A 21,776-nucleotide genomic window follows, 5' to 3' on the forward strand; every position below is an offset into this window, starting at 1 on the left:
AATGTACCATGTGAATGGAGAGTGATCAAAAACACTGGGGATAAAAACAAGAGAACGTGATAATTCACACAATGTCATTTATGTGGAAATTTCAAACACACCACTTTGCATGAAGCCCATAGGAGCACATAACATAAACACGGCAAATGAGGAGGCAGCTTAACACAAATCACCCTGCACTAAGCAGTTGCTCTTGGAAGAAGGCAGTCCCTGGAGATTTACACACCCAGCCAGCAGAGTTGGAAGAATCACTTTGCTCCTGCCAGAGGCAGTTAGAGTGCTGTCTAAACACAACAAATCCATAGATTGTCTATTCCAGGGCAGCAGAAGTAGAAGAGGCAGACAATAAACCGAAGTGTGCAAAATGTCGGTTGTTTGTGAACGCAGAGACCGGAGAAGCTGCAGAGCTGCCTCACAGCTGCCCTCGTAGGAGGAGCCTTTGCACACAAGCCCGAGTGAAGAAAGAGGAGCCCCAGGAGCAGCACAGAGACCAGTGACCTGGGCGGGAGAAGGGAGGTGCGGGGAGGCACTGTGACCCTGGTTGGCTGCAATGATCACGGGATGGTTCTCATGAATGTGACCCTGAACCCTGATATGACTCACTTGGTAACTGCCCCCTCAGAGAGCGTGCTCTCATATTCCCAGGAGAGGAGGCTATGTGGTGGCCATATGTGGTGGTCATACTGGCTAATGATTCAGATATCCTGGGTGTCCAGGTTAGTCACCCGATACAAGAAAACCAGCTCATCCACGGTGACAGCACCCATCCTATTTGTCACTAAGATGTGGGGGCATAAAGTTTCAGCACGGTGACAGTGTCCTAGCAAGTCTTCAAGTGAGTTTCTCGGCCACCAACACTGTCGTGAGTGAAGCCACATCATGGCCTCTCCTCAGACTCAACGACAGATTCTATAGAACGGAAGCCCTGGGAGTCCTGGTCTTGCTATGGAGGAAATCAGAAAAAGTGGATGCAGCTAAAATAACCCTGAATTTGGACTCTTGTTCTGGTTCCAACAATTCTGTGACCTTGAATATATCACTAAAGGGTTCCCAGTATCCACTGCTTAACCTGAAAATGTAGACACTTTCTACCCTCTTTCTGGGCACGAGGCTGAGTAAAACAAGAGAGTACAGACATGAGGCTCTGGAGGAGCAAGTGTGAGACAGGCTGGGCTGTGCACCTGAGAGCTGCAAATGGAGCATGCGCCATTGCAACAGAAATGCTCCTAGAGCATCTGCTGTGAACGCCGTAGAATGGCAGGTCAGGTTTAATGCCTTTCCTTCCCACAGAAGCCCAGGGTATGCTTGGGAATTTCCCTAACTTAGTCTTCTTTCCCAACCCCAGCCTCTGCCTGTGTTCTCTGTCTGCAAAGGGCATAGACGATTTTTGGTGCCAGTGCTGATCCTGGAAGAAATCCACAGCCACCTACATGGTACAGCACAAGCCAAGCTCTCATAAATATGAGATGGGGTAAATTATTAGCTGTTTCTGAAATCTGTTCCTTCCTCTGAAAAGTGAAACCTAATTATCAGATAGCTGGAGCGCTGCATGCAGTGGGCAGGTCAGAGGGCCTGGTGCCGAGCTTACCCTGCAGTAGCTGCTTAATAAACGAAAATGAGCCAGAGGCCTTACGTCACATGCTTTCATGGGGAATGAATCCTTTCTTTCAGTTAGACATCACATCCTGAGAATATCTTGTTAAACACCATTCTGAAATACCAATATACACCCACTGGAGTGGCAGAAATTAAAGAGAATGAAACACCAAGTATTGACAGAAGGCTGAAGAACTGGACAATGCTGAGTGTAAATTGGTGAAACTGCCGAGATGCAGTTTTCAAGAAAAGTGTGAGATAGCGTCAGTTTTTGCCATCACAAACATCAATCCGGTTGTCACATGACTCTCAGCTTTGTAAGTGGCTGGGTGCAAAAGCTGAAGTAGGCTGGGTTCATTCAGCGCTTTTATGGTGGGAGGAATGAGTGGTTAAAGTCTGAGGGAAAATGTCCAGCTCACGGAGGCTTGGAAGATGAAAATGAAAAAATCTGGAGCTAACGAATGTGATGGTTCTAGTGTCTTCCCAAGGCAACAGACAGGGAGGAAGAGATTCAAAAACAGATAAAAATGCTGCCTCAAAAGGAGGATGTGAAACATGGGGCGGGGTAACACGGACATGAGTTCACATAATCACTCTACTCCTTCAGACCATCGTCATAAGAAAAACAGAAAGTACGTGCTCTTTCCTACTGAAAATATTTTCTGTGCAGAATTCAATTTGAAGAACTTAACTTAGGATGTATAATTCCTTGTAACTCATAAAATGTTCTTGCTGTCATTGAAGAGATAGTCCGCAGTGGTGATAAGATCCAAGCTGGCCTTCCAGTTACGAGCCCATCATTCTTTCTGGGCCCCCTTGGCTCAGCCAGGAGATGTGGTCCCCAGAGGTGCAGGAGATGTGTAAGACATTCATGGGGAAAGAGGGTGTTGCCAGCGTCTGATAGGTACAGGCACCACAGAACATCCTACAACATAGAAGACAACTTCCCTTCAATGAGTCTCCACACCATAGTCTCAAGAAGCCAAAGCTCTCTGGGTTACTGGTTTTCCGAATATACAATTGTAAAACTACTTCTTTTTTTTTCAAATGCTGTGACAAAATACGTTATTTTGATCATGTGTCAAAATACAGGAAGTTCATTTCTTCTGATTATTTTCCCCCACATCCAGTAACCAAATTTCCAGTCACAGCTAGGCATTTTGATGAGTGGCTGAGGTGACCAGACACAGCAAGGCATGATTTCTAATCAAGAAAATGGTGGCTCAACTGTATGCTGTTCCCTTGCAGTATATGATATGTCAAAAATGTGTTGCGCCTCACCACACACAAATGATTGAACATACGTGTCACTATAAGCTTCCTGCCTGCTCTGGAGGCCTTCTGTAGCATGGAGACCTCCGTCCCCCATGTGTATGAAGAAAGAACCATGAGGCTGTGCATAATATCTAAAGACTCCAAACATGTAGTTCAAATCTTAATGCAAGGGAAGCTGGGAAATAAACTCTGAGGACCTTTGAGACATAAGCCTCATTGTGTAGGCCACAGACTGAGACCTGATTGTTGCATTCTTACTTTTATAAATAGGTAAGATGAAGAGAGAGGGCTGGCAAGATGGCCCAGGGGGTAAGGGTGCTTGTAGCTGATGAGCTGAGCTTTATCCTAGGAAACTGCATGGTGGAAGGAGCAAACCAGTTTCTGTACATTGTCCTCTTAACTCCACAGAGGGATACACACAACTAAATAGATAAATAAAGCAGGCTATTCCAGTGTTCAGGCACGCAAAACAAACTGCTCTTCCAGAAGTATAGATCTTGTCTAGAAAACGCCATTGCCTTTTACTCTCCAATATTAAATCCGTAGTCGCTGTCCTGAATCCAACCTCATGGATCACCCTAGGAATACAGGAACTACTTATGCATGCAAACTGATGTGTCTATAGCATCCTTGAGGAAATTAAATGTTTCCAAATCCCTGGAAACAACGGGTAGTTTTAGAATACACAGAAGATGAAAAAGCAGATGAGCCACTTTGAGGAGGATTTTGAGCATGGAAATTCTGGGAAAACATGGAGGTAAGATGTATTTTTTTTTTCTCAAGGGCAGCTGAGTCATTTGAAAGCTGCGCTAGTACCAACAGCTGGCAGTGCCAGCCGGACTCAAGCACTAAGTAATGGGTTTGCCCAAGATTTCTGATACTTGCTGTAAGGTCCTGATTGCCAAGGGCATCCCACCTCAGACATTTGCCTTCATCTTTGATAATCTGTTAGGGTGACTCACAAAACTCAAAAAGTGCTTTACTTAGCATTATAATTTTAACATATGCAAATTAGAGCCAGTCAAGTCAGTAAGCACATAGGGTAGAATTTGAGGGTAGGATGGGAATACAGAGCTTCTATGTCCTAAGAATTCATTTACCTAACTCCCAGTACCTGCACACCTCAATGTCCTCACTGAAAATTAACAACTCATCAAGTTCTCCTGAGTCTACTGTTTGTTGCATGATTGAATAAAAACCTATAGAGATGTCTAAATACTAGTAATCTACACAGCATGCTCTGTCAGGTGTTACTCAGGGGTCCCCATGGATAACATGGGCATTCCTGACACTCAGGATATCCCAAAGATTTGCCAGGTAGTTTCCCTACAACTGGATCCAGGGCCATATCTTTGTCTAGGCAGAGTTACTTACTCACCACACACTGACAGTTCCATCAGTAATTTTACTACTATTGAGCTGAGGTTATTTGTAAGTATTTTATTATCAATTGAGCTATTTATTCAGGATAAAATGTATGCCAGGCCCTGTGCTAAATATGTTATGCATGTTCTTCATAAAAGCCTTTCATGCATTCCTCATAAAACCTGTTAAAAGAAATATAATTTATGGATGAAGGAACTTGCTTTATAGAGTTAAGGTGATCATATATCTACTGGCAAATGCAGGAGAAACTTCTAAGAGTCGAGACTGACCCTGATCTCAGAATCTTAACCGCACTCCAACACTGAGCAGTGGCGACTGTCTCCTTGCAGGTCGCAGGGATTCGGCAGGTGTTCAGTATTCCCAATGCAGAATTCTAGAAGTCAAGTGGCATGTGTGACGGGCACACTGCCCAGGCAACACTGACCCCATTTTGCCGTAAACTGCAGTCAGTCGTGTCCCTACACCTGCTCTCAACTCCGTGACACCAGGGGAAAGGTTATCCCCATCCCTGCACGCTGACAGGGTTTAGAGATCTCACGCCTGGAGGAGATGGGCTCTCCAGCTCCAAGTGTTCATAAGTAGTAACACCTGGCTTTGCCACCCACAGGACCAGCCTAACCCTGAGTTTCCTTACATCCCGATGTAACATGGACCAGCCTAACCCTGCACTGCCCTGCATCCTGATGTAATGAAGTAACATGGACCAGCATAACCCTAAGCTTCCCTGCATCCCGATGTAATGATGTAACGTGGACCAACCTAATCTTGAGCCGCCCTTCCTCCTGATGTAACGTGGACCAGGTTAATTCTGAGCTCCCTTACATCCCAATGTAACACAGGTTGATCTTGGACTGTGTTATGACCCTTCCTGTCATTCAGTCTCTGTCTATGGCGTTTTCCTGATGGGCTCTTTCCTCCTGCCTCTGACATCCCTTGCTCTGGCTCAACCCAGGCAAATTACCTTACCTTCTGCTTGCTCACCTCTGTGTCTGCAGTCATGCAAATATGTTTATCACTTTCCAGGATAGGAAATGAGTAAGAAAAGTTACAACACAGAAATCTTTCAAAACTAGTCCCCAGTTAATAGAAGATGCTGACAGTTGTTCCAACTATAATTTTATTGAGCCCCACTAACGCATGAAAGGAGTTAGACTTTCTAGCAAGCCTCCTGACCCTGTGGGCAGGTACACAAACCACCTGGCCCTCAGTCTGGACAACTGTCTCTTTCACATCATCTTTACATGTATACCTTTGTAAAAAGGTGACTTGGGAGAAAACTTCCCAAAGTATGTGCTCAGGACTAAAAATTTCAGCCAACAGAGAAGCAGAAGGCAAGGCCACAGAAAGCAGGAGAGAAGGGGGTGTTTATGTTCTGGAATTCTGCAGTGGTGAAATGTGTTCAATTTGGACAGAAGGTAAATTGTGTAGAATAAAAAGGCAAACGAGGCCTCCATGAGGCCAGCCTCACTCTGTGTGCCCTCCATCTGTTGCAGGTGATAAACACAGTAGACAATAGCTGTGTGAGTCTGCCTCTAGGCCATGTCTGCCCTGTAAGATCCTGAGAGCATTCTAGAATTCATCCTGGAAGCCCCTAAGCACTGCTATTTGACAGTCAGAGGAGTTCTGGAAGCCCCTCTTTGCTGGAGGAGCAGCTTCAGATGCCTTTGAACCAGCACATTCGGCATTACTGAGGAAATCGCTGGGGCAACGTTTCTGCTTTTGGAAAGTGCATCAAAGCTAACCGAGAGCTGGTTTGCTGCTGTTCACTGAACGCTGGTAGCCAAGTCTGACAAAGCTGAGATCAGTAAGCTGCAAAGAGTAAAGTGCCCTGAGACCACACAACCACAATGACCCTTAAGTGGAGGCTGTCAGTTGCCCCCCAGGCAGGAGGATCACTTCCACACTGACATACGTACTTACTTGTGCTTTCCTTGAGTCCAGGCTGAGCTGTTCAGCATCCTGTGTCTGCCGCATCCTGCCCATGATGTGTGCATCCCTCGGGACATTTCTGCAAAAGGCTGACTCAGTCAGTTATTCTCAAGAAATTGTCAGAGATCCCTGGAAATGACATTTCTTGGCTAACTTTTATAACAGTGGGGAAGAAGACATTGGAGATGTATCTGCAGTCAGTTCACAGCCTTGTTCTAATTCGAGCAAGACCTGTTCCAGTAAAGATTCCCAATACTTCCTGTGTGCAGGACAGCAAACACCATTCCTTTGTCTTCAGCATCTATTAGAATGATGGCAAGAATTATAGCAGCTCTAACGCTGCACTGGCCCTTGAATTACAATCTGCAAATGCCACTGTAAGAAAAACGAAAAAGACCTTTAGACCAAGCTGAAGGTCAGGAGGCATCTGAATGAACTCTGCACCTACTTGGGAGACTGTCTGGACAGGAGAGTACCACGACAGGGTGCTCAGAAGTAGGTACCAGAAGAGTGCATGAACAGCAGTGGCAGTGAGAACAGTGCTCAGCAGGCACATGTACAGCCTTGACATGAAGACAGTAGAAACTTATTGCAAGTAGGGAAACCGCCAGATCTACCAGGGCAGAGCCCACAACACCGAAGACCCAAGCGAAGACAGTGAGGAGGTAGAGACACTCCCAGACATTACACCACACAACTTGAAGCGCTGGGTTCCCCATTATGCAACATTTCAAAAACTCAGAGTCACCAACATGAAAAGGAAGTCTGACCCTTGACCTGGGAGGAGACCTATGGAAGTTATTCTATGTCCCTCTCCCATACAGAGGAGAAAGGTATGACTCTCTTGTCCTTTTTAGGTAAGATGAAACTAATTCTCATGCTGTTTTAAGAGTGTTTTTTTAAAAATAACTCAACCAAAGACATAAACATTCACATCAGTAACAAAGGAACAGGATGAAGTGAGAAGCAAATACATGGGTGGGTGGGGCGCCTATGAATGAAGAGGACATCAGGCATCTCTGGTCCACCCTGGGCAACAACAAACAAGAACTTACATCCTGGGAAAACTCACCATTAACACAAGAGAAATCCAAATGCTCTGAACTTGGATGTACATAAATTAAAAAGAAACATGAATTCTCATGTTTCCCACATGAGAAAAACCAAAACCAAAACCAAGTTCAAACTAACTGAAAAGCCAATATTAATTACTGAACAATCTGGAACATACATACAGTCTTGCCTTACAATAAATCTTTGTCACTCTAAACTATTCACTGGTTAGCACATGCTAACTAGCAACTTTCAATAATGAATCTGAACAAAACAAAAGTGAGGTTCAGGGATCTAGAAAGAAGTCCACTGAATCCTGGTTTTTGAAACATCATAGAAATAATTTAGTTACAACTGCAGTGAAAAGGAATCCTCAGTCCAAACCCAGAACAGCAGGGATCCGACAGAGGAACTGCAACAAACACACCGGCGCTGTGACACACACCTCCTCCCAGAACTAAAAGTGCTGTAAGGTTCTTTGTATGAGGGCATCCCATTGGTGTGTATGTGCTTAAGTGATGGGCTGCTTCTCATTTTTCTTCAAGTGTGCCGTATCCACCCTCCATTGCTGTCTCCTGCTCCTCATTTCTGTTAATCCTTTCTGTTTTCACACTGTGTGTGTGTGTGTGAGGGGGGGGGGCAGTTGTTCGGGCAAGCTGCTCTTCTGTTTGTTTTCCTACCTAGTAAAACACTGCAGTGTTTCTAGCTGACACAGTTCCTGTGAGGTGGACAGATTGACTCGGTTCTGGACTGCTGGTTTTCTGACTCCCCACCACTATGCAAGCCAGGAGTGCAGAGACTGAACCAGGAAACCCAGTCAGATCAACGACTTCAGTCCTCCTGAACTTCCTGTTCACAGCCTTCCTAAGGCCCAGCAGGGAACTGGCCTTTCTTGGACTCTAGGGTCTTATGTGTTGGACCTGTCCAGCTGCTCCACAAAAGCAAAGTTTGAGACTGGGTTTGCACACAAATCTGATCTAGGAAGTAACCTTGGGGAACAGGAGAGAGAAACTGGCAAACGTGAAACACAGCAGTGAAAGGGCCTGGACTCTGAATGATCCAGCTGGTCACACAGAGAGCATCTGGGCTCAGTCCCACCGGGGGTCTCTGCAGAGCGTGCCTCTCATCCAAAAGAAGCAATGTTCCCCCACAGGCTCTATGTGCCCATTGGCAAAGGGTTCACTCAGCTGATTCATCCTCTTGGAAGTCTGAATAGGATCGAGTGTCCTCCCTTGCAGTCAGAGAATGAAACAGACAATGAAAATATCCATTGCACCATCAAGATGAGATGCCTTCAGGGTACATCTAAGGAGATTGGTTGCTATGGAAATGATGGTATAATGAGTGGACTAAACGTAGGTGAGACAGGGCATGTGTCTGCTACAGTCAAGGGCTTGGACCACTCAGACAACCCTATACTGGGTCAAGTGTAACAGAAAGCCTTCAAATAGATGAGTTATCACACTCTCCAGAAATAGATAATGTAGGAAATGTTCTTGTTGCAGAAGCCGCACATCCGACTGCTGTCCCACGTCCTGGACCTAATCCATACTCAACATCTCCTCTGTCTCCTCCAGATTCTCTCTCCCACACTTGGGCAATTAATTTACTTCTTCGTGTTCCTTGGCCCCTCAGTGTCAAGGATTCTAAGCACCTACTTGCTGAATCAGAATCAGGACGAGGTTGATGCATTTTCCATTTGCAATCACAGTCACACTAGAGGCATCAAAAAGCATGTCCCTGGCTAGTAATGCCCATTGCAGGAGAAATCCTGAGTCCTCCTAGCCCATTCGTTAAAATGCAAACCATGGGACTCACCGCTGCGAGAAACCAAAAATGATCAAGAGACACTCATGGCCAAGTGAAGGGATGCTTCTTCCTTTTCCTCTCCTTCTGGAAACTCTGTTGGAACATTTACTCCAAATGATCCTGAAATGTGCACAAAGCAGAGCACAGACAGCCCTACAGACAGCGAATCACAAGCTCCTGGCTTTACCGTTTCTTACAAGTGGGTCTGGCCATTGCATGAAGGCCGAAGTACTTACAGGACAGCTCTCCATGCTGTGAGGCATTTCGCAAACAGCTCTTGATGTTACCCCTTAATCAGCCATTGCTACTCTGCTCTGGAGCAATGCAGCATGTGAAATGCACCATCTTTTTGTTTTCTTTATCTTAACATGGGCTCTCTGCTCAGGGCAGCATTTGTGTGAGGTCTGGACTGGCAGATCAGGGTCTATTGGACTTCAGCTATGGGTGCTGAGCCTGGGGGCAGCGTAAACAAATTGTCTCTACCAGGGCAAAGAGATCCTCCTGCAAACATGGCTGGCTGGCTCTCAGGAAAAGGCTCCTGTCCCGCTTTGATGACTGGGCCTGCAACAGGAGGCATCGCCAACTTAAACACGGTGTCGGGTGGCCTGTGCTGGGCACTACTGCCTGGCCTCTGTGTTCATCACCTTGACCACTCCCCTCATAGGCTCACCGCCTCAGGCACGAGGTGCCCAGAGCAGAGGTTGCCTGACATCTGTGGAAAGTCGTCTTATATGGTATGAGCCATCCTTCACTCTGTCACACATGCTAGTGGTGTTAGCATTGTGTGAAGGTGCTCACATGAGGTCATGCAAACACCTCCTTCTCAAACCTGTCTATCTGCACTTCCTCCCTCGGGGCTCCTACAAACAGAACAGCTCAAGACATTCAACACTCATGATCACTGTATCCACACGCAAACGTTTTCACTATAATCAAACGGTCCTCTTTCCACTGCCTATGAGGAGAAATCAGCCCTAGTTCAGCTCCTCGTGGGCTCTGTGAATAAAGCTGCAGTGTGGCAGTGATGGTTCATGTTCTTCCATGCCCTGCCCAGATTCAAGTCTTTCTTCTACTATAAATTGGTCATGTGAGGAAACCATCTAAAGGCCACAAGTATAACAGTAAAGGACTGTTGTTGTTAGATAAATGATACAGGAGTCTGGGTTCATTCATAGCTTTTAGAGGGTTTTTTGACCCGCTTAACAGCAGTCTGCAGTAGGCCGTTAAGGTTGAGGATGGCTTGGTTGTCTACATATCTGCCTTATGACTTCATAATACCATGCAGGGGACTTCCCGTCAGACTTCAGGGCCCTCTGTCAGCAAGTGGTTCTCTCCCACAGAAGATTTACGATTGCCCCAGAACCCCCAGGGTCCGCACTGATTCTTGAGCTCAAGTCTCGCTAGACACCGCCACAGCGTCCTACTCTCCCTGGCTACCTTGGGCACCATCAGCCTTGCTGAGTCATAAGCAGTGAGCAACAGAGCAGTTTGCATTGCAGCTGGAAGTGCTGCGTAGCTCTGCTTTCTACTCTGAAAGCTTTCAAACTTGGAAGCATCTGAGTCACCTGATGAACGGGTAGAAACCATACCCAGCTTTCAAGTGCCACACTCCTCCTAAGTACTGAGCCTCCGTCTGAACAACGCGAGTGAACGCAGAAACCTGTCACTCACCTGAAAGGGGCTGGCACAGGACGCTCCAAACCAGCAGGAGCTAAACCTTCACGTGTGCAGCAGGCCACTGGCTGCTCAAGAGACTGGTGTCCATCTCATAGCACACCCTGAATGAAGACAGCAAGCTCTTTCCTGCTGTGCTGGTGTTATTTACCGATGTTGTGAAGGTGCGCCCTCTGGCGGTGGATGCATGTTCTGCTCTTCTTTTTTTTTTCAATGCAGTTTATTCAGGAACCTTGAACAATTCTCGGACCCTGGGGAAAGCCAGCCCACAGCTTAAGTAGCCTCTGGGTAGTCAACCCAGGCGTGCCATGTGGGCAATGCAGATAGGTCCACATACATGGAAGCAAGCCAGATCCTCAGCCTTAGCCAAATGTGGAGTTGTTCGTGACAGAGAGCACTCACCATCGGGAAGGTGGAAGGCGGAAACCAGCTCCATCTTTAAGGCATAGCATTCCGCAGCTCTCTACAGTTCCCCCTTTTTGTTTTAGATGCATCAGGCAAGAGTAGAGGTCTGATCTCTGATATTAGAAATAAATTGGGACTTTGTACCAATGTTCGTTTAGGTGTCATCCACCCAAAGAGCATCAGACCCGTCTGATACCTTTTTCTCAGAGGCGGGACCTGGGGCATCAACCCGCATGCAATCAGACATGCTCTTCTCTGGGTCCAAAGCAGCTGACCCTGAGTGCAGTGCTTAGCCTCGCATCCTGAGCGTATCATTTTAGCTTTTTATGGTATCCAACCATGCTTGGGGAGAATGTCCTGCTTCAATGGCTGTAAAGGCCTGAATGATCAAGGCTGCATCACACTGTTGTGAGACTCTAATCTTGCATATATACCACAGGCAAACCAAGGAGACCAACACCAGAAGGCCTGCTAACACTCCCATGCCCACCCATTCCTTCAGATGATTCATGGCTGCAGCAATCCATGATGATAATCCTGTGGCTAGTCCTGCGTCCACTCTGGTAGAATTTACTGTGACAATGGCCACTCTCAGCTGCTCCATCGTAGTATCGAATTCTCCAATCCAATTACCTAAAATATAGCTCGACAATTGTTTAGACAGATTTGCAGCACAGGAAAAATTCTCATGTTGTATGCTAGTGACTCAAAGTCCAGCATATTTTCATTGACAGCCAAGTTGAGCGATTTGCCATAGGGTATCAATTTGCTCCTGCACGAGGTCAATCCTCTGATTGAACACCATCAAGCTTCCTTTTAGTTGAGCATTAATTCCTTTATGTACAACTAAGGCATGAGCTACATTGGCTAAATGATTGTTCAGGGTCTGAGCAGTCTGCCCAGTATGACTCATGGCTAATGCCCCGGTGGTAGCTCCAACAGCCGCCAATGAGATGGTAGTAACAATGGTGGCTGTAGTTCCAAGATCCCTTTTCTGTCTGAAGAGAGTCATAGCGTGAGGGGCATCAACCGGCACAGGCATGCAGTGAGGCATGCGAGTATCCAGGGCATACCTAAATTTACTAGCATTCCAGCATTGGGCAAAAAAGCAAGTATCATTACCACAATTACTTGGCTCTATCTGGCTAATAATGAATAAAAATGGGGGATATAGACAAACAGGTGTGGGCTTATAGGAAATATTATGAGAAGCCTTAACCCCCTCGTTGGAACATCCTGCGTCAGTTCTAGAACTAGCAGTGGTGGTGTCCGAGGTCTGAGTAGGTTCAGGAGACCATTGCCCCCAGGGGCGAGACGTGCTCCATGCCAATTGACTAACTCCATGTTTTCCTCCACTTTTGAAAGTCATTTAAGGTTCTTAAATTATTTTTTCCCTTTTTTTTAAATTTTTCATCAATTACACTTTGTTCTGCTCTTCTGTATATGTTCTTGGCACTGTGCGGAGCCTTTCTGCGGGGCCCTTCTCAACCCTGCTATAAAGCTCTTCTAAAGACCTCTTCCCCACTTTCTCCTCTTGCATATTTAGTGTATCTGGTTTTATGTTGAGATCTTTGATCCGCTTGGACTTGAGTTCGGTGCAGGATGATAAATATGGGTCTATTTGCACTTTTCTGCATGTAGACATCCAATTAGACCAACACCATTTGTTAAAGATGTTTTCTTTAACAAAACATCTTTAAAACATCTTTAAAGATGTTTTCCATTGTGTGGTTTTGGCTCCTTTGTCAAAACACAGGTGTGCATATGTGTGTGGGTATATTTCTGGGTCTTCAACTTGATTCCATTGATCAAACAGTCTATTTCTAAGCCAGTACCGTGCAGTTTTTATTACTATTGCTCTGGAGTACAGCTTGAGGTCAGGTATAGAGATACCTCCAGAAGTTCTATTATTGTATAGGATTATTTTAGCTATTCCACGTGTGTGTGTGTGTGTGTGTGTGTGTGTGTGTGTGTGTGTTTCCATGTGAAGTTTAGAGTCATTCTTTCAAGGTCTGTAAAAAATTGTGTTGGTATTTTGACGGTGATTGCACTGGATCTGTAGATTGCTTTTGGCAGGATGGCCATTTTTACTATGTTAATCCTACCAATCCATGAGTATGAGAGATCTCTCCATCTTCTGATATCTTCTTCAATTTCTTTCTTCAAAGAATTGAAGTTCTTGTCCTACAGGTCTTTGACTTCTTTGGTTAGACTTACCCCTAGATACTTCATATTATCTGTGGCTACTATGAAGGGTGTGGTTTTCCTAATTTCTTTCTCAGCCTATTTGTCATTTGTATACAGGAGGGCTGCTGACTTTTTAAAATTAATCTTGTATCCAGCTACTTTGCTGAAGAAGCTTATCAGCTGCAAAAGTTCTCTAGTAGAATTTTGGGGGTCACTTATTATACTACTGTATTATCTGCAAATAGCAATATTTTTAACTTCTTTCTTCCTGATTTATATCCCTTTTGTCTCCTAAATCTGCTAGAGGAGAAAATGAGTAAGAGCTTTGAACTCGTTGGCACAGGAGACAGCTTCATGACCCGAACACCAACAGTTCTAAGATTTACAGTTAATAAGGGGACCTCTTGAAACTGAAAAGCTCTGGAAAGCAAAAGAGACTGTCAATAGAATCAAATGGCAGTCTGCAGATTGGGAAAATAACTTCACCAATCCTATATTCAACAAAGGGATAATATCCAGAATATAGAAGGAACTCAAGAAATTTAACATTAACAAACAAAATAATAAATTTGGGATACAGAGTTAAACAGAGAATCCTCAGAAAAGGAATCTTGAATGGTGGAGAAGCACATAAAGAAATGCTCAACTTCCTTAGTTATCAGGGAAATGCAAACAAAATGACTCTGAGGTTCCATCTCACACCAGTCAGAAAGGCTAAGATGAGAAATTCAATCAACAACACATGCTGGAGAGGTTGTGGAGAAAGGGGAGCCCTCCTCTATTGCTGGTGGGAGTGCAAACTTGTACAATCATTTTGTAAATCAATCTGGCACTTTCTCAGAAAAGTGGGAATAGCTTTACCTCAATACCCAGTTATACCACCCCTGGGCATATATTCAAAAGACATTCCACCATATAAGAAGGACATTTGTTCAATGATGTTCACAGAAGCTTTATTGTAACAGCCAGAATCTGGAAACAACCTAGATGTCCCTCAACCAAAGAATGGATAAAGAAACTGTGGCACATTCACACAATGGAATACTACTCAACTATTAAAAATAAAGAAATCATGAAATTTACAGGTAAATGGGTGGAATTAGAAGAGGTCATCCTGAGTGAGGTTACCCAGACCCAGAAAGACACACATGGTATGTACTCACTTATTAGCAGACTTTTGTCATATAGTATGGGATAGACATACTACAACCAGACCCCGAGAAGATAAGTCCAATGGGAATCTTAGGCTTCATGTGGGCCCACTAGTTAAGGGAGTGGTGATATCTCTGACATGGACTATGTTGTCTGCTTTTTGATCACTTCCCCCAGATGGGACTTCCTACCAGGCCACAGGAGAGGAAGAGGAGCTCAGTCCTCATGTGACAGGTGTGCTGAGGTGTCTGGGTAGGGAACCCCTGTTCTGAAGAATAGGGCAGAGGGGATGCAGGAGGGAGAGCGGGACTTGGAGGAGTGGAGGGAGGGGCTATGACATATCTAAGTTAAATTAATTAAGTTTACAAACAGACCTCTTCCTCCCTGCTGCAGAGCACAGCTGGGTCTCAACTTCAGATGGATTCCCATGGCTCCTGATGACCTAATCCTGGGTCTCAACTTCAGATGGATTTCCCATGGCTCCTGATGACCTAATCCTGGGTCTCAACTTCAGATGGATTTCCCATGGCTCCTGATGACCTAATCCCCATACCCAGCAAAGAAACTCAGTCACTAGTCATAAGAGCGTGCCCCTGGGTCCATGCTCTGTACCTATCCTGCTTTGTTTCTCCAACAGCGGTGTGACAGCCTTCATATTACTCCCATGGGGACTGCAAGCCTCTCAACCTGCGTTTAATTGCCTGAAAGCATGGAGGAAAGGGCCAACTCCTAAAATTGTCTTCCGACCACACACCCACATAGTAGAATATTTGTGCCTGACTCCACTCTCATACATATCATACACATACACCAACAATAATTATTATTTTATGTTAAAGTATTTCCTATTCACTTGTTTGTGTGTGTTTCTATGTCATGTATATGCCACATATCTGTGGGAGACCAAGGAAGGAACTGGATCTCTTGAAGCTTGAATTACATAAAGTTGTGAACCGTTCAACACTGTGCTAAGTGTTCAACTTTGAATCTTCTGGGAGAATAGAAAGAACTCTTATCTGCTTAGCTACCTCTCCAACTCTGTAAAACTAATAAATCATAGATGCTAGAGATGATAGATGATAGATGGATATGATATATGTGATAGACAGATGATGGATAGATTGATAGATAATAGGTAGTAGATAGATACATGATTAATAGATTGATAGATACATAGATAGACACATAGATAGATGATGGATAAATAGACAGACAGATAGACAGACAGATTGATTGATAGATAGATATAGAGATGGATAATAGATGGATGATCAAAGATTTCACCCATGAATGCATCCCTGTTCTTACTGCTAATACCACAGTTTGCTCTTGCTCTCCTTCCCCTCTGCTGCACCACAGCCTTGGATATGGTGCAAGTTTCTCATGCACGTTTACCTCAGGTGACGTAGTTGCAGGGTCTCCAGCTGAATGAGGGATGTTCCCATTTAGTAAGGAGGATGTAGCAATCTATGAAACAGGAAACCTAAAAGACTGGAGACGGAGTGGCCTTGTGATTGTCACTACACAACCATCCCTAGCCCACGTCTCCGAGTGCTGTGTATATGTTCTTAAAGGCTGACTTGGGCTCTGGGTTGAATTCAGTCTGTTTCCATCTCTGCTATCCTTATTAATCTCTGATCCTATGCAACTCAACTACAGAGAGTCCCACAGGGAGTCTTAATTTCTTCTTAGTGCTGGAATCCTGGAGGGCTGTTTAGAAGTCTACCATTTGAATGCAGTCTTGGATAAGAAACTGGCCTGAGATGGCTTCTGTACTGTGTGTGATGTCTTCTAAGGTGAAAACAAAGGTCATGCTATCTGGGAAGGCTCTGAGTTTTCACAGTAAGCTTCTGTTGACACTGACCTCGCCTGAGCCTGGCCTTCTCTCCAGGCTTCTCCAGAGCCATTAGCAAAAGCCGGGAAGCTCCAATGACCTCTAGTTGCCATGGAGCTCCAGTCTTTCCATTGCTCCCAATGCTTCATCAATAACACTTCATGTTGTCCCTTTTCCAAACCAGCCTAGCAGAAGAAGACACCTCAACCACCAAATATACCTATAAACCAAGGGCTACTACCCCACTTTCCACAGCACAAGCTTTCAGCCATCTCAGAGAGCAAACGTTCCCACATTGTGAGAACCAATTTCCCTTCATCTTTTCTCAAAAGCAGAGAATAAGACATAGCTTGGTGCAGGAAATTTCTGGTGCTATAACCCCAGAAGCGGAAACCAGGAAAGCGAGAGTGAAGTGGGAAGACTAGCACCTGGGCCAAGCCTTTGAGATGGTCTGTGACGCACTTGATAAGAACCCCACACAACTGGGACATTTCAAAGCACGAATGTGCCTCATAACCGCCCAGACGGGGAGACCGCTTATGCACTAGTCAAGACGCCAATCGTGAGCCACACCCACGAAGGGGGAACCCGACGTACTGCTGGCTTTGCAGGTTGATTTCAGGTTTTAGCCCTTCACAAGGCAAGTCTGATGTGAGTCTCCCACACTCGCAGCCCAGTCTGTGTGTGAGACTGTCACGCTGGCACATGGGTGTAGGCTGAGTCCCTCGCACCGCCGTGTTTGCAGGTGAGGCTATGAATGATCCCTCCCGTAGAAACATTTACAGGTTGGTGCACATCTGAATCCCTCACACTGCCGGGTCTGCAGGGAACTGAGATCAGGTGTGGGCCTCTCACTGGGCTTGGCAGGAACAGCTAAGAAATACATTTGATGAAACCGCATGAAATTCAATAAGGCTACATCCCTGGAAAGCCTTATTCAGATAAATAAAGGGAATAACAGATGGGCAGAGGCTACAGGGGGCTCATGCAGCGTGGAAGGCAGGAACCATGAGGCTTAGAAGGGAAACCAAGGGCACGAACTTAATAATTGAATTCTAGCCCGTTCCTGCTCCCGCAGCTAAGAAGTCTGTGAAGTTCATGTACTAGAGGACATGTGACCACCCTCATTCCTAATTCCATGCCTACCAAGTAATCATCTGAATATAGTTTGGATTCCATGTGTATCAGCTTCAGGAGGATGTATTAGAGAATGCATGATATTTTCATCACTATAGCAATTACAGTCTTCGTTATAAACTCATTAATGTAGTGGGATCCATACCTTAGGCACTTGCCATTTTTAAGAAGATGATGGGCAGGAATCAGATTAACATTTAAAGCTAAAGTCCTTCTGTTGCAGAGACGTGCAAGCAGAATTTTCAGAGCATCAGATCCCTAAGCTTCTGACAAGCAAGGTATAAATGACCAGAAAAAAATACATTATTGAATTTCATTTATGTAAGTACTAGAAAACCTCAAATTTAAAAATTCTGTATATTTAACTGCAAGTAATTTGTCTTGTTACTTGCTCAAACCTCCTCAAATCTGTGGAGATAATCATTAGGAATGGTGTTACAGTAAAAATGGCTGAAGTCAAAAAAAAATAAAAAAAAAAAACAAAAAAAATGGCTGAAGTCAACCCAAGGTCCTAGTCTTGGATTATAGGATTGTATTTATTACATTATATCCTATCATATTATATTATGTTATGTTATGTTATGTTATGTTATATTATAGTCTTCCTTTGAAGACTATACTAGTTTATTTTCTCATTGTTGTGCTCAAATACCCTGACAAAGGCTACATGAGGGAGAAAGTGTTGCCCTGGCTCATCATTTGCAGGTTGGTTCACTGTGGTAAAGAGAGGAAGGCGGCAGCAGCTTGAAGTGGTCACACCTCCCTGCAGTTGGGAAGGAGGAGACTGCTGCTAGGCCCACCTTCTCCTTTCAGTGCAGCTCAGGGTCCCATCCAGGGAGCAGTGCCCCCACAGGGGATGGCTCTGTCTATCTCGGTTGACCTAATCGCGATAACCCCACTGGCATGCCCAGAGGCTTGTCTGAATTAAGCAGACAGTTGAGGTCAACCACAATGCCTACACACAGAGGAATGGAACTGTTGGAGAATGAAGGAGCTCTGTGAGAAACATCCACACTGCTTCCCGCAGTCTCTGGACCATTTCATCACCACTGTACCAAAACTGCTCCAATTTCTCCGCATAGCTGGAGACATTGTACTTACTGTTATTGTTGTTTAAGGGTTTTGGGGTGCTGCGGGTGCTGTTACTGGCGTACTGGGATAACAGCCTCCATAACAAGCTCCAGGGTACATCTCATCGTATTCTGACTTGAATTTCTCTGATGATCAGTAACATCAACAATTTTTTTTCATATAAAGATTGGCTGTTTCCATGTTGCCTTAGATAAATGTTATTAAGTCTTCCAAATATTCTTAATCAAAATTTTTATTTGTAGTTTGCTACTTTGTTGTTTTAGTAGTTTTACTCTGTTTAGGGAAGAGCTTGAGGCGTTGTCTTTTGTGTTTCAAAGCTTTATTTTTAGTTTTAGTTCTGTTATTGAGTGATCAGTTATTGAACCATGGATGGGCAGTCTTTTGTTTCTGTTGTTGCTTTTTTTTTTTTTTTTTTTTTTTTTTTTGCTATGTATAAGCATCACCATCTGATGTGATCCTGTTTGCTGACTTTTTCTTTTACTGCCTGTGTTTAAATCATAACCTAGAAAGTACTTCCAAGGCCACTATCATGAAGACTTCTCACGTCTCCTTCTAGGAATATTACAATTTCACAATTTTTGAAAGTATTGGGTTTTCAGTCCACTTTGAGTGGCTCTCTGTGTGGTGTAAGGACAGGGCCACCTCCATTCGATTGCACATAAATGCTTCATTTCCCCAACAGTATTTGTTGAAAACCGATGTGCATCTTTGAAGGTAAGTAAATGGTAACAATCTGAAAATATGCTAAGATAAAAATCAAAAAGTAATCAGAACTACTGGGTGCAACCTTCTCTAAAAAAAGGGCGGGGGCCAAGGGCACTGTGGGAGAAAAGCCCACACTGGTGACCAATACTGTGCAAGTACCTGTGTCTTCCCAGAGCCTTGGTGCACTAGCCTCAGAGTTCAGCCCGCGATCCAATCTCTGCCCTGTTAGAGACCAGCCAGCTCACAGCAGGGCAATCTGGTTACTTTAGTCTACCAGAGAAACAACCTTGCCCCTTTGCCATTTTAAAAGGCAACTTACCCTTTGAGGTATTTTGGTGTGAAGGCCAGTTAAGCAAGAGCTTCTGTTGCTTTTAGGATGCCAGTAGATAAGCAGGAGCTGTGATTATTCAAATTCTGAAGTGGAACTGATCTGGTCTAATTAATCACAAAAGACATTTCTTAGAGTAAGCTGTAGAAGCAAAGAGATAATGTAGATTATTAAAAAAAAAATAAGGAGAAACAAAGAATGTTATCCTCAACTTCTTTGTTAGGGGATTTGAAATACAGATACACCTTTCTTTCTTGTTTGCCCTTAATTCCTTAATCCGTTGTTTATTTTTCAGGAACATAGCAAATGTCTTCAACAAGTGGAAACAGGAATAACAAGTGCATATCATAAAAGACAAGAGTCCCCACGTCAAATTTCATGGTCAAGAGCAGAGGTGGATCCTCAGTAGACCCTAAGAGAAGCATGGATGGCTTGTGAAGCTCACAGGATGGAGAGGAGAAAACTGCACTTCCTAGCAGTGAAGGTTCATGCTAGTCTAGAGGATTGTCTCCGCAGAGGACATCTGTGTGCGGACTGGCACCAGAAGTAGATTTGAGAAATGAACTTCAGTTTTTACTGTTTCTCTGAAATTCAAATATAGGGAGGGGGGTGTCATGCTTATTTCTTTGTCAGACCAGGAGATCCTGGTCACTGAGTCTAACTAAATGATGCCATTTACAAAACAAGAGAAAAAAGATTACCACAGTCTCTTCCAACAGGTCGCTCCTGGACATAATAAGACTGATAGGTTTACATGTTGCAATCCTGACCATTTTTTTCTTGCTCTTGGATTTTATATTCTGACCCTTTTAGAATGCAAGTTATTGGAGAAAATCTAGTCTTGGGGAGTCTGGGAATGTAAAGCTGGATGCAGAGAGGAGACTCTGCTGCCCTCTGAAAGGCTCACAGGAAGGACCAGGCTGCAGAGGCTAAAGGAGACAAGGCAGGCTGCGGCAGAGGAGCTGGGACACCAGTCTTCCATCCCCTTGACTCCTAAGCAGGGGGAGCAGGGGATTAGAGCTGATCCCTGTGGCTCTCACATAGCTTTTGGTTAAGACCCTGGACACCTAAACTTAAGGATGACGATAACAGTCCAGCAATAATTTTTCTGAACCGATGAAGTGTTTAGCAGTTTGAGTGACAGACAGGAGGCAAACACAACAAATATAACTAAAACACTACAGTGATGCAGGAGCTGTGGCAATGTCTTTTTGTCACTGTGACTAAACACCTAGAAAATCAACCTAAAGGAGGAAACACTTAGTTTGGCTCATAGTGGTTTCAGTGGTCTCTGTCAGTGGAGACATGGCTCCGCTGTTTCTTTTGTGGGAGGTCAGACACCATGGTGAGGATTATGGGGCGTGGCCAAGCACTGGGCTCCTGGCAGAGAGAAGACAATGAGCTTCTGATAGACCAAGACAGCCTTCAAGGGACAGACATGGTGGTACATGCCTGCAATCTGAGCTCCTGGAAAGCTGAGCCAAGAGCTCAGCTCAGTTGATGAAAATCAACTGAGCTACACAAATATCCTATCCCGAACATAAAAAACAAACAATCATAGCCTTTAAAGGCTTTTAAAGCCCTCCAAGCTTCTTCCTTCCTCTAATACTGTGCTAAGCTAAGACTGTCCAGGGCTTTAACCCAGTCATGGGTGAAGCTCCAGCCCTCATGATTCCATTATTAAAGTAGATGTAATGTGTCAGCTAAAAGGAGTGCCATATCTCAGTGTTCAAAACACATGATGAACATGGACTTATACAGAGGCCTTGAGGATGGAGATACGTTAGTCACACTCACTAGGAAAAACGGATATGACCTAGGGGAAAGCAACGGAGCCAATCTCAGTCTCGCAGTCTCTAAACTGCACCATGCCAGCCCTCCCCAAGAACACATGCAAGGTACTGTGGCCCTTTCCCACACTGTGCTACTGTGTATAAAGTAACAAGCCAAGCTGTGAGGAAGAATGGCCTCTGAAAAAGCCTTTATTTCCTCCAGGAAGGAGTCCACACAGACTGCCCATAGACAAAGACTTCAAGGTGAGGTAAGCAAAGGAGACTCCAGCGACCTTTGGTGACTGTGTCTGCTCATGGGCAGGGTCAGAATCCCCTTTTGTGGTTAAACATCCTTGAAGCTGCAGCTAGGCTGTTTTCACTATGTCAAACGCTAGGGCACCAGGATTCGCTCTCTCTCTCCATCATTTTCATCATCGTTATC

Source organism: Meriones unguiculatus, chromosome 2 (genome assembly GCF_030254825.1).
Source record: "Meriones unguiculatus strain TT.TT164.6M chromosome 2, Bangor_MerUng_6.1, whole genome shotgun sequence".
NCBI lineage: Eukaryota > Metazoa > Chordata > Mammalia > Rodentia > Muridae > Meriones > Meriones unguiculatus.